This window comes from Myotis yumanensis, unplaced genomic scaffold (genome assembly GCF_028538775.1).
Source record: "Myotis yumanensis isolate MYYU_CA2020_CCGP unplaced genomic scaffold, mMyoYum1.0.hap1 SCAF_14, whole genome shotgun sequence".
Taxonomy (NCBI): domain Eukaryota; kingdom Metazoa; phylum Chordata; class Mammalia; order Chiroptera; family Vespertilionidae; genus Myotis; species Myotis yumanensis.
Genome location: NW_027223765.1, coordinates 28,581,190 through 28,594,294, shown reverse-complemented (window position 1 = coordinate 28,594,294; position 13,105 = coordinate 28,581,190). Strand labels below are relative to the sequence as shown.

Genomic DNA, 13,105 nt, shown 5'->3' with positions numbered 1-13,105 from the left:
GACCATAAATACTGTACAAGGTTTTATTTCTGGATTTGCTAATCTGTCTGTATTTATACTCATACCAACTATATTTATTACTTTAGCTTTAGAGTAGGTGGGATTTTTTTTAGCTTTATTGATTTATAATTGACATATAGCATATGTAATTTCAAGGTATACAATGTAATGATTTGATACACATATATATTGTTAAATAATGATGACAGTAAGGTTAGTTAGTACCTCCATCACATCACATACTAGTAATTACCTTTTGTGTGTGTGTGTGTGGTGATAACAATTTGAGATGTACTCTCAGTAACTTTCAAGTATGTAATACAGTATTGTTTTCTATAGTCACCATACGATACATTAGATCCCCAGAACTTATGACCATTTTCCTTATTTTCCCTAATACTCCCCACCCCCCACCCCTCCAAGCCTCTGGCAGCCACCATTCTGCTCTCTCTTTCTTTGAATTTGACTATCTTAGATTCCATATTTAAATGAGAACATACAGTCTTTTATAGTAAGTTTTTAATATCAAGTAGTGTTAAGTCCTCCTCCTTTGTTCTTTTTCAAAATTGTTGTGATTATTATACCTCTTCCACTTTTCTATGTAAATTTTAAGATTAGCTTGTCAATTTTTACTCAAAAGCTTGTTGGGATTTGGTGGAGAATATAATGAATCTGTAGACCAGTTTGGAGAGAATTACCCTCTAAATAATACTGAATCCTCCAACCTATGATTGCATCTTAATTTATTCAGATATCCTTTAATTTTTCTAAGGAATTTTTTATGATTTTTCAGTGTACAATTTTTTTAGTGATTTTATTTTTATGCTATTATTGTCAATGGAATTGGGTTTTTTTTAATTTCTGTTTTGTTTTGTTTTTTAATATGTTTTTATTGAATTCAGAGAGAAAGGCAGAGGGAGAGATAGAAACATCAATACTGAGAGCGAATTGTTGATTGGCTGCCTCCTGCAAACCCCACACAGGGGGATGGAGCCTTCAACCCTGGCATGTGCCCTGACCGGGAATTGAACTGTAATCTCCTGGTTCATAGGTCGATGCTAGCTCTAAGTTTTATGTTGTTATCGTGTAGTGGGATGAAGAAATTCCCTTTAGCCTAATTCCTTGGTTATTTTTATAATGGTTGGTTGTTTGATTTTATTTTTCCGTTTTGGTTGAGATGATAATACAGGTTTTTTATTACTCTATTAATATAGTGCATTATATGAATTGATCTTTTAGATATTAGGCCAATCTTGTGTTCTGGGGAAAATTTCATGTGCTCATGGTATATACTGAGTGACCGATTATTATGACCACCTGACGTTTGTAGGCAAATTAGCTATAATTTCGTGCTGAAGTTGCTAGAGGGCCAGACCATTATAAATAAGGAAGCAGGTTGTTTACCACAAAAGTAGAAGTGATTTTTTTCTGAAGATATGGGTAAACAACGTTATTTAACAGCCTTGGAACATGGGATATATTTGAAGATGAGTGGCCAGATTATTATGACCACTTGACGTTTGTAGGCAAATTAGCCGTACACTGCATCATATGAGATATGGAAGCCAAAGGCCTGTTCGAACACCTTTGCTGTCTGCAGTTACCAAGATAAAACGTCTCCAATTCGCACAGGAATACAAGGATTGAACAGTCGAGCATTGAAAAAAAAGTCATGTGGTCCGATGAATCACGTTTCCAGTTGCATCATGCAGATGGCAGAGTGAGAATTTGGCAGAAACAGGATGAAAGCATGCACCCCACATGTATGAGTACAACCCTTTAAGCTGGTGGGGGCAGTGTTATGGTTTGGGGCATGTTTTCCTGGCATGATTTGGGCCCTTTAATTCATGTGGAACAGCGTCTGAATAGCACAACATACCTAAATATCATTGCCAATCAAGTTCATCCTATCATGTTGATGGCGTATTCCAGGGGTCCTCAAACTATGGCCCGTGGGCCACATGCAAATACAAATAATGTATTTGTTCGCGTTTTGTTTTTTTACTTCAAAATAAGATATGTGCAGTGTGCATAGGAATTTGTTCATAGTTTTTTTTTAAACTATAGTCCATCCCTCCAACAGTCTGAGGGACAGTGAACTGGCCCCCTGTTTAAAAAGTTTGAGGACCCCTGGTGTATCCCAATGGAGATGGCTTCTTCCAACAAGACAATGTGCCATGCCACAGTGCTCGTATTGTGCAGGAGTGGTTTCAAGAACATGAGGGAGACTTTACCTTGCTTAGGTGGCCCCCACAATCACCAGATCTCAGTCCAATTGGGATGAAGTTAAAAGAGCCATCAGGCAGCTGATTCCACAACCATCAAATCTCACAGAACTGGACAGTGCTATTCATCAGGCATGGTGTCAGATTCCTCACATCATCTTTCAACATCTCGTGGAGTCAATGCTACGAAGAATCGCCGCAGTATTGAAGGCAAAAGGTGGCCCAACGAAGTACTGATGGGGTGGTCATAATTACCTGGCCACTCATGTTCAAATGTATCCCATGTTCAAAAGCTGTTAAGTCATGTTGTTTATCCATATCTTCAGGAAAAAATCACTTCTGTCGTGGTAAACAACCTGCTTTTCTATTTTTAATGGTCTGGCCCTCTAGCAACTTCAGCGTGAAATTATAGCTAATTTGCCTACAAACGTCAGGTGGTCATAATAATCTGGCCACTCAGTGTATAATCCTCTTACGTGCTACTGGGTTTTATTTGCTGATACTTCATTACGGAATTTTGTGTTTACTTCTATAATGGCAATACTTGGTTACTGGCCTCATAGCCTGCCTGTTCAGTCGTTTGATTGTCCCTCACTAACCCCTCTGCCGGCCTGGTCGCCCCACGCAGCCTGCTGTTCAGTCGTTTGTTTGTCCCTCTCAAACCCCCCTGCCGGCCTGGTTGTAGGCAGCCATCTTGTGAGGGTGTGAGGGTTAATTTGCATATTGCCTCTTTATTATATAGGATATATTGGTCAGATGATTTTCCAACCACTTCACTTTCCCATCACCTTAACAACTAGCTGTAACCAATTCTGTTATGTTTTTTTTTTTTTGGTGCCATTTTTTGTGTGTGTTTTTATCTCTTCTATGCTCTCCTTTAACCTCTTGCACATAAATACTTGCTATAACAACTGTTTTAATGTCCTGTTTTACTAGTTTATCTGCATCATTTTCTGGTTCTGTTTGTATTGATTTTTTTCCTTATAGGTTATTTTCCTGCTTCTTTGTATGATTGGCAATATTAATTGGATGCCAGACATTGTTTTGCTCTATTGAGTGCTAGGTAATTTTATAAGTATTTATCAACTTTTTGTGAGGAACATAATTATGTTTGATTCTATCAAGACTTGTTTTTAAAGGGTTCTTAGGTGGGCCAGAGCCACATTTTGTCTCAGGCTAATTTTCCCTCAATAATAAGATAATATTATTCCTTATACTCTATTCCTTGTGAATTACAAGTATTTTCTGCTCTGGCTCATTAGTACAGAAAGTATTCCCAACCCTATGTTTTCTCCAGAGATTGCTCTCTCTGCTCTTTTCATTCTTTCCCCGCCCTTGGGTGGTTTGATTCACATGCTGTTTATTGCTCAGCTGAGTAAAAAGGGTCTTTCATAGCTCCTTCTCTCTATGGCTCTCTCTCCTCTGGTACTATGCTTTTTAAACTCCAGCTACCTTGTCCTCTAGAGTCCCAGCTTATTTTCCTCAACTCAGGGATATTTCCAGGCTCTGCCTAGATTCTTCTGCAGATAGCAGTCTGTGAAATCTTAAGGCTCACCTAATTTGTTACCCCTCTCTCACCGATTACTGTTCTACTCTGTATGATATTCAACATATCAAAACTATTTTACATATTTCATACAGTTTTTAGTTTATTTTTTAAGTGGGAGCATAAATCTTGTCCATCCTGGCTCAGCCATGCAATCTTGAGTATAGAATTCATATCATTTTTTTAATGATTTTACCTCAGTCTTTAACACCAAAATAACATTGCCTTTATTTTAGTGATTTGCCTTTATCAAGTCTTGCCAAGGCTTTCAACCTGTTGTTTCTATGAGAACAGGTTTAGGAACAATTAGGAACAATTTCCTAATATCATTACTCTATTGATTTATTTTCTGTTTAGTCAGACCTTGCATAAAATAGTATTGGATATATCACAGCTTACTTTTGATATATTAAAATATCAGCTGGTCAAAATAGGATTGCAGATATAGTTGAGCATGTGACCTGCCTGCCAAAGTGATCATGGATACCAGTCACTGATTTTTCAGAAGTATTGCTCCGTTCTTTTTATTGATTAAGGGGAGGTATTACTGCATATACATACTGGAAATAGAAGGTACTGTGCAGAGATGGCACTTTAAGTTAATACTTTAAGTCTCACCTGCCACCTCAACTTCAAACAAATATTGAATATGACTGTACATATACACTGCTAGATCTAACTCTACTAGTTTATAGGGAATATGGAAAATAGAAGAGTGTTTTGTCTGACTAGATCCTCGTGGTATTATCCAAGTTCAGAATGTGGGAAATTGTACAAACCAAATGAACCAGTCCTTCAACAAATAAATGGTATATAATAAGAACAGGTGGATATAAAAACAATTTAAAATACTGAAACTGAAAAAAACATTCATTGGATTATATTAAATGAACAAGACATACATTAGACTGTTAAAGAGATAATTAGTAAATTAGAATATAATACTGAGGAATTTACCTAAGCACAGTATAAGGGATAGGAGATGAGGAATGACATTTCTGATACATGGAAGGTAGAAGAGGCTTCATATAGGATTTACTAGTATATAGGATTTCAAACTGAGATAAGTATTGGAAAGAAGTAGTATTAATGCGATAACTTAAATTTTACAAATTTGGTTTAAAAAATAGAATCTTTAGATTGGAAAGACTTAGTGAGTATTGATAAGTCAAGACTATCTATACATAGTCAAAATGCAAAACATCAAAGATCATGAGGGCCCTGGCCAGGTGGTTCAGTTGATTCAAATGTCATCCCGTACCAAAAACATTGTGGGTTTGAATCCCAGTCGGGGCGTGTACAGAGGCAGCCATCAATGTTTCTCTCTCACATCCATGTCCATCTGCCTGTCTGTCTGTCTCTCTCTCTCTCTCTCTCTCTCCCCCCCTCCCCCCTCCCTTCCTCTCTCTCTCTCTCTCTCTCTCTCTCTCTCGCTCTCTCTCTCTCTCTCTCTCTCTCCCCCTCCCCTTCTCTTTCCCCCTCCCTCCCTTTACTCTCTCCCCCTTCCCCCCTTGCCTGTACCCCTTCCTCTCTCTCTCTAAAATGAATTTTTAAAAATAAAAACATTTTCAGGTGAGAATTTAAATTTTAAAAAAAGGTCATGTGAAAGGCATAAAAGCAACCAAAAAAGAAACACTGTTCTTTTAGTGATGGTAAAAGAATTTAAAAATTATTAGGCCATAAGAACAAGCTTAATGGAAGAAGAGATTACAGGAAAGATTTCAACAGTTTTTAGATGATGAAAAGTGGATGTCTTATTTTCTAGTTGGGCTTTTCACCTTTTTATACTAGAGGGAAACATTTCAGAATCATGTTTCCAGAGTTCTTATATAAGACCATGATATGATTTATTCTGAGCAAATTGTCATTCTGTTATTTTAATCTTTTTATTTCCTAACATATTATCTTTTTAAAAAATATATTATTGATTTCAGAGAGGAAGGGAGAGGGAGAGAGTGATAGAAACATCAATGATGAGAGAGAATCATTGATCAGCTGCCTCCTGCACGCCCCACACTGGGGATCGAGCCTGCAACCCAGGCATGTACCCCAACTGGAATCGAATTGTGATTTTTTTGGTTCATAGGTCAACGCTCAACCATTGATCCACACCAACCAGGCCTAACATTTTATCTTTGACCTAACCTCTTGGGTCAAATTGATAGTTAAAATATGAATATTAATTGAAGAGATTTTTGAGTGTTTATATATCTCTAACATTCAGTTTTTAATCTTATGCCTAAAATTCTGTTTCTAGTAAGATTAAGAAATAATATAGGGTAGCATTTGCCATGCCACCTGTTCTGTATGAGACTCCTGTGGTATAATGTCTGTCTATGTATTTTGTCACTATTATGACTAACTAGAGGCCTGGTGCACGAATTCGTGCATAGGTGGGGTCCCTAGGCCTGGCCACCGGAAGGCACTGACCACCAGGGGGGCAGCTCCTGCATTGCGCATGTGCCCCCTGGTGGTCAGTGCACATCATAGCACCTGGTCGACTGGTCGTTTCGGTCGTAAAGGTCACTTAGGCTTTTATATATAGACTAGAGGCCCGGTGCACGAAATTCGTGAACGGGGGGGGGGGGGGGGGTGGGCTCAGCCCTGCCTGCACCCTCTGCAATTTGGGACCCCTACACCTTTGTCTTATCTAGCTAACCTCTTCACATTTAAAAAAATTAACTGAAATACTACCTACTCTAGGAAATCCTCTTTGAACAAATCTCTTTACAATCTGTATTAAGTATTTTCATATTATATCATTCTTTTTCTTTAATAGGAACTTAGAGTAGATGCAATGTGCTTCTCATTCTTGCATCTAAATTTTTTCTTCTTGCTCTTGTAATAGCAAAGCTTATCCAATTTACATTTCCCCTTCAAGGGCTTATATTTGGTTCAGTTTCTACTTGGCTCCCTGCTTTTTTTTTTAAGCAATAAATTTGGGTTGTGATAGTAAGCCAGGCTTGTAATCAAGCCTGTAGGTCTTATTATCTGAATATTTCTATAATACCTATCACTTTAGCATACCAGAGATTGTGTTCATTTATAGAAAATAACAATAAATGTCACCTGATCATTTGCTCTTCTAGTAATATTTTATAGCAAGATGTATTATTCTAGTAATTTAACTATTACAAAACAGGCATGCAGAAATAAATCACATTGAACAATAAAGAATGATTCAAATTATCAAAGCATAGTACACTTAGGGCAGCGGTTCTCAACCTGTGGGTCGTGACCATCGGAAAACACATATAGCATATCAGATATTTACATTACGATTCATAACAGTAGCAAAATTACAGTTATGAAGTAGCAACAAAAACAATTTTATGGTTGGGGGTCACCACAACATGAGGAACTGTATTAAAGGGTCGTAGCATTAGGAAGGTTGAGAACCACTGACTTAGGGCCTCCCTTGTCCTGTGCCTCAGATATCATAGCATATTACATAGTTCACATGGAACTCAGTTTCCTTTAAAAAGGGAAGGGATCCCATACTCATGAAGCACCTACTTCCACACATGTTTTTTATTTAATTCACAGCACATACTCTTTGTACTAATTGTTGGAAAATCATCCTAGCAATTGTCTCTTCCTCTCTGTATTGTTGCTTTACATTCTGATGTCATTACTGCACTTTTATCATCCACTCACTCTAATAAGATTGTGAATTACTTAAGGGCAGAGATCATGATTTGAGCTTGTGTGTTCCCTGTCATGGTGCCTAGATAAATACTCAAATGCCATCCAGTCCAAATGACTGTGATGAGAGAGGCCCACCATTGCTGGAGACCTCTGATTTTTATTTAAGGGGCCTCACTTGTTCTGTGCCTTTATAGAGGGGTGAGTAGTGGCTGAGGGAATTTGAGGAAACCCAGAAAGAATTCTCCTCTTAAAAGAATCTGCTAAGCTGGCACCTGGGACCACCGTGCATTTGTTCAATTAAAACCCGGACACACAGCAATAACAAAGGCACTGGTCTCCTGCTAATGCCTGGGGATCAAACCCCAGCCTGCAGGAACTCACCCTGGCAGTCAGGACCCGGTGCTGGTTGGACCTGGGCTGGTGCTCCTAACTCTGGGGAGAGGGAGACTTCCTATGGCTCCAGGCTAGAGGCCCCGGACTCTGTGCCACCCACCGGAACAGGTCCATAGTGCAGGCTGGTCAGCAGAGCGGCTTCTTCGCCTCGGATCACAGGGAGGCCTGTTCTGTTCACCCTGCGAGTGACGGTGGGGAGGCCTGTTCTGTTCACCCTGTGATCGTTCGCGGGGAAGCCTGTTCTATTTGCCCTGCCAGCCATGCGGGGAGGCCTCTTCTGTTCGCCCTGCCAGCAATCGCGGGAAGGCCTGTTCTGTTCGCCCAGTGATCGTTCACAGGGAGGCCTGTTCTGTTCACCACACGATCCATGCGGGTAGGCCTGGCCTGGACTGGCCTGTTTGACCCCGGTGATAGGTGCTGAGCTGGGGGGGGCGTGGACTCAGGCTGCCGCTTGGCGCCAGTGCAAGCAAAAGCGGCCACAGGGTGGGAAGGCTCGGAGTGGCGGGGGACTTCTGGGACCCCAGCTGCTCAGGACCTATGGGCAGGCCTACAGGCTAGGAGCGGCCTGGGTCCCGAGAATGTTCCCAGGACCCAGGCCGCTGGGTGCCTGCATATGCAAATTAACCACTGAAAGTTAATTTGCATATCGCCCCGATTAGCCAATGGGAAGGGTAGCGGTCGTACGCTAATTACCATGTTTCTCTTTTATTAGATTAGATGGATAATACAACAAAAATGAAATGAAAAATACTTCGTTTTATAAATGTATTAAATTTCAAATGCATTTCAAATAACTCTGATCATTCTGAAAAAATGAAACGAAATATATGGATTTAATTAGCAAATAGGAGAGTTTCAGGTTTTTATGTCTGCACTTAAATATTACTACCTCTCAGAAGCCTTTTTTGACCACTTTTAATCCCCTCCATCATTTTACATGCTTGTTTGTTCCTTGTACTGCTCAGTATTAACATTTAACACTCCCTTAAAATAACATTTATTTTAATCATCTCTATTTAAGTTATAATTTCTATTCTTAAGTTCTTGTTACAGTCTAATAAAGGATACAGTATGACTTTTAAGTAACTCCTTCAGCTGTTTCTTTCTCCCCTAGGCTATTTCCAAAAGAAAAAGTTCTCTATAGTTCTATTTGGAAAATTTAATTTCTTTAGCCAAATATTAGTGACAAAATTGGTTGAGGCATGAATACATTGTGTGCTACAATTTAGATAGTGAACCTTCTTGAAACTGGTAATTATTTCTCAAGAGCTCTCATGAGATTCCTTGTATGTGAGAGATAATTGTAAGTGTCAAAACAGCCCTATTAGCCAAGAGTTATTCTCTGAAATTTATATTGTCATTTGAATTTAGTCAGCTTTCTTACTAGAAAGACACCTGTGAAGGGTACTATAAGAAACATTTAATTAAAATTCATTAAAGTTAAATTTCTTTTTGTTGTAAGCAGAAAATATTTAAATTCCATCTTCCAAGAAAGTAATGCAAAATGAAAGCTTAAGTCCAGATAGTAAAGGTTCATGCCTCCTAAAAAAAAGACATATTAACTGTGAGGATCAGTAAATTAGATACTTTTTTCATATAAATGAACATTATTCTTTTTTGCTATAAAATAGCATGAATAACAAAGGATTTTGCCCCAGAATTATTCTTTTCTAGTTTGTTTTTATTTCTTTGAATTTTTAAGTAAAGTGTATCCTGACTTCATTTTTAATTATTAATTTCAAGTCTTCAATACCAGAATGCTATGAAAATTAGTCTATGTTATGATTGTCTTAAACCTTCCATCTTGTCTTACTTTTTTGCTCCCTACTGTAATCTTTGCTTTGGAATCTCCCAGATATCTGCAGCTAAACATTCCTTTCTAAATGGAGTGAGGCCATTGGAAATGAAGATTAAGTTGTTAAAAAATAAATTTTATATGAAAACCAAGGATTGGAGGACTTAACCTGCATGAGAAAAATTCTGTACTATCAAAAGTTATATTGTAATTAAGTCAGGGAATATTTAGAAATACACTGCGGTTTTACTTATACTTCATCTACTTAAATAGAATGTTAGTTCTTAGAGGTCAAGAAAGCTGTTAAAATGTTGGTGATGCATATAGAAAGAGCCATGTTCCAAGGCTCGTTAGAAGTCTAGTAGGCAAGATAAAAAGGTATTAGAAATTAGACTTAGAGATGGTTATAAAAAAAGATTATGAAAAAGATTTTTCTTCTGAAATAAAGCTAAACCTTTATATTCTCTAGCCTTAGGAATTAGCCACCCATAATCTCAATATCATTGGTAATGGTGATGCCAATGGTAATAAATGAGCTGTGTATATGTGAAGCTACCATGCTTAGTCGTCACTATAGTTTTAATTAGTGTGCCATGCCTATTCATCTTGTCCTCAGTCTGAGCTTCTGAAATTGTGTGATAAAACAGGTAGCCTATTTTTTTGTGTCTCGGTTTTTTGTTGTTGTTTGTTTTAGGATTAATTTTTTAAAGGTTATAGAGTACAGCAGAGAATAAGTCCAGTGGATCTCTGGGTAATGACTAGGACTGAGAAAGCTAATAAAACGTTGTGATTTGGGTGTTTAGAGGTTGTGTTTTGTTTTTCGGAGGGGAGTTGTTTTGTTTTTGCTGCTGTTATTTTTTTGTTTGTTTTTATTTGGACAGCCAGTAGAAGACAAAGTGCATGAATTTGCACTTTACAAATATGGAGATTTATATTAAATAGTAGAATGATACCAAGTGACAGGCAAGGATGTGTGAAGCATTGATTTATGGAGAAATTGGTTAAAACTGAAAATGTGTGTTCTTTCTCACCTTGTAATTTCAATTCTCAGGTACTATAAAAACAGTGCCTTGCAGACTTACTTGACCATGTCCTACATCATGTACACAGTCTTCCACAAAAAAAAACAACTTAGTGCCTTGCCACATGTGAATTGTTTTAATATTTTCTATCCTAAATACTTTTATATTTTTGTTAACGCTCAGTTTATTTCATAATGTGCCCATAGGTAGTGATGCACTGCTTAAGAAACACTACCCTAAGGAAACTCACACGTGTGCACAGGAGACTATCTAAGAATGTTCATGGCATTCATTGTTAATAAAGCAAAAACTTACAAACAACCTAGATGTCTGTCAATGAGAGAATGTATAAATAATTTGTAAAATATTTGTAGAAAGGACCACTAAACGTTAGTTAAAATTAATATATTGGAACTGGAGCTATGTGAATCAGTATGTATAAGTGTCAAAACATAGTTTGGCCCTGATTGGGTGTCTTTGTCGGTTAAAGCATTGTCCCATACACCAAAAGGTTGCAGGTTCAATTCTCAGTCAGGGCACATACCTAGGTTGTGGATTCGATCCCTGGTTGGGAGGCAACCAATCGATGTTTCTCTCTCTCGCTCTCCCTTCATCTAAAATATATCCTCAGGTGAGAATTAAAAAGAAAAAAAAAACCTTTCTAATTTGTGAAAAAGCAAATTGGAGGAGGGTATCTATAGGATATTAATTATGTAAAATTTCAAATACATAAAACAATACATATAAAGTCAAAGCATGAAGAGACAAATGGTAATGATAGTCATTGAATCAAGAATAGTCATTTATTCTTGGGGAGGGAATTGCATCAATAAGAGGTATAGAGTAAGCATTGAGCTAAGTTAACTAAAATATTACAGTTGAAATATTTTTATTATATTGTTTCTATAACTTTTATATCTGAAATTTTTCATATTTAGAAAGTAAGGAATGTCCTTGAGCCATTTATGTTCAGTATTATCATGGTTTAGGAACATCATTTTGCAATTGTAGTAAAGCTACTTTTTATATACTATTGTCTATATCATGGGTCCTCAAACTTTTTAAACAGGGGGCCAGTTCACTGTCCCTCAGACCGTTGGAGGGCCGGACTATAGTTTAAAAAAAGAACTATGAACAAATTCCTATGCACACTGCACATATCTTATTTTGAAGTAAAAAAAAAAAAAATGGGAACAAATACAATATTTGTATTTGCATGTGGCCCAGCCAGGGGGCGGGGCGGGCCCACCAACTGCCCACAGCCCCTCCCTGGGCTGGCCCCACCCCTGATTGTCCCACTCACCCTGATCAGGGGCGGGGCCAGCTGGCCAACCTCCCACAGTCCCTTCCCGTGGCCGGCCTGCCTGATTGGCCCCAATCAGGGCGGGACTGCTGGACCCCACCCATGCACAAATTCGTGCACCGGGCCTCTAGTTGTCCATAAATGACTAGGTTGATGGCACTTAAAAATTATAATAGTAAACAGTTATGGACGGTTTAGTAGGTGCCAGATACAGTTCTAACTGTTACTTTTATTAGTGATTTAATTCTCACAATTAACTCTGTGAGCTCCAAGTACAGTTATTATCCCTATTTTACAGATGATGAAATCTAAGAAAGAGGATGTAACTTACCTAAAGCCACACAGCTAGTAAATAGCAGAGCCAGGATTTGAACTCAGGATGTCTTGCTCCAGAGCCTGTACCATTAGCCTCTATGCTATAGAATCTCTCCATGAAGAAAAGGTATTAACAACAACAACAAATACAGGAAAACTAAAGATTGTGATTGGTAGTGTAGCTTTGAAAGAGAAAGTTTCTCACATTTTTATTTTTAAGGAATGACTTAAAAGTAACTGAGATTAATTAGAGCAGAGAATGAAATAGTAGAATGCCAATACTCATTTTGTCACAAAAACAGCAACTAAGAAAAGCTCCTTAGTTAATATTAAAATTTCAGCTAAATTATTGCCAAATTAATTAATTGATAGATGATTGCTTTATATTAATTGGATAACTTAAAATTATCTTAAATTTATTTTGATGCTCAATCTACAAAAGAAAGTTGGGATTCACGTTATTGTATTTAGTATGATTTTTTTTTTTTTTTTTTTTTTTTTAGCCAGAAGCTAATAACCTGTTGAAAGATTAGGTAAATATAGTAACATTGTATTTGCTCATGATTCACAGATTTGAGAGTAGGAAAATTTCAGGATATCATATTGGATGCTTATAGTGAGGTGAAGCCATCTGGGCATGGAGCCTAGAAACCTGACTTTTGGGGTTGGTTCCATCACCACTTCAAAGTGTAGTCACCAAGGTTGTTTCTATTGTGACTAAATGTAAATTCTGTCCTGTGCAATTACATTAAGGTTTTGGGTTTTGCAAAATATCATACATTTTCAAATAACATTTCCCTCTGCAATTTTGCCTAATAGATATATTAGTTTGTGTCTTTGTCATAAAAATCGCTTTCA

The 13,105-nt window shown here is 37.6% G+C and overlaps 1 protein-coding gene across 3 annotated transcripts in view; it reads left to right on the top strand.

Moving 5' to 3' along the window:
- The window catches only part of STAG1 (STAG1 cohesin complex component), a 332,216-nt gene that overhangs the window by 204,247 nt on the left and 114,864 nt on the right, over window positions 1-13,105 (top strand). The window lies entirely within an intron of this gene.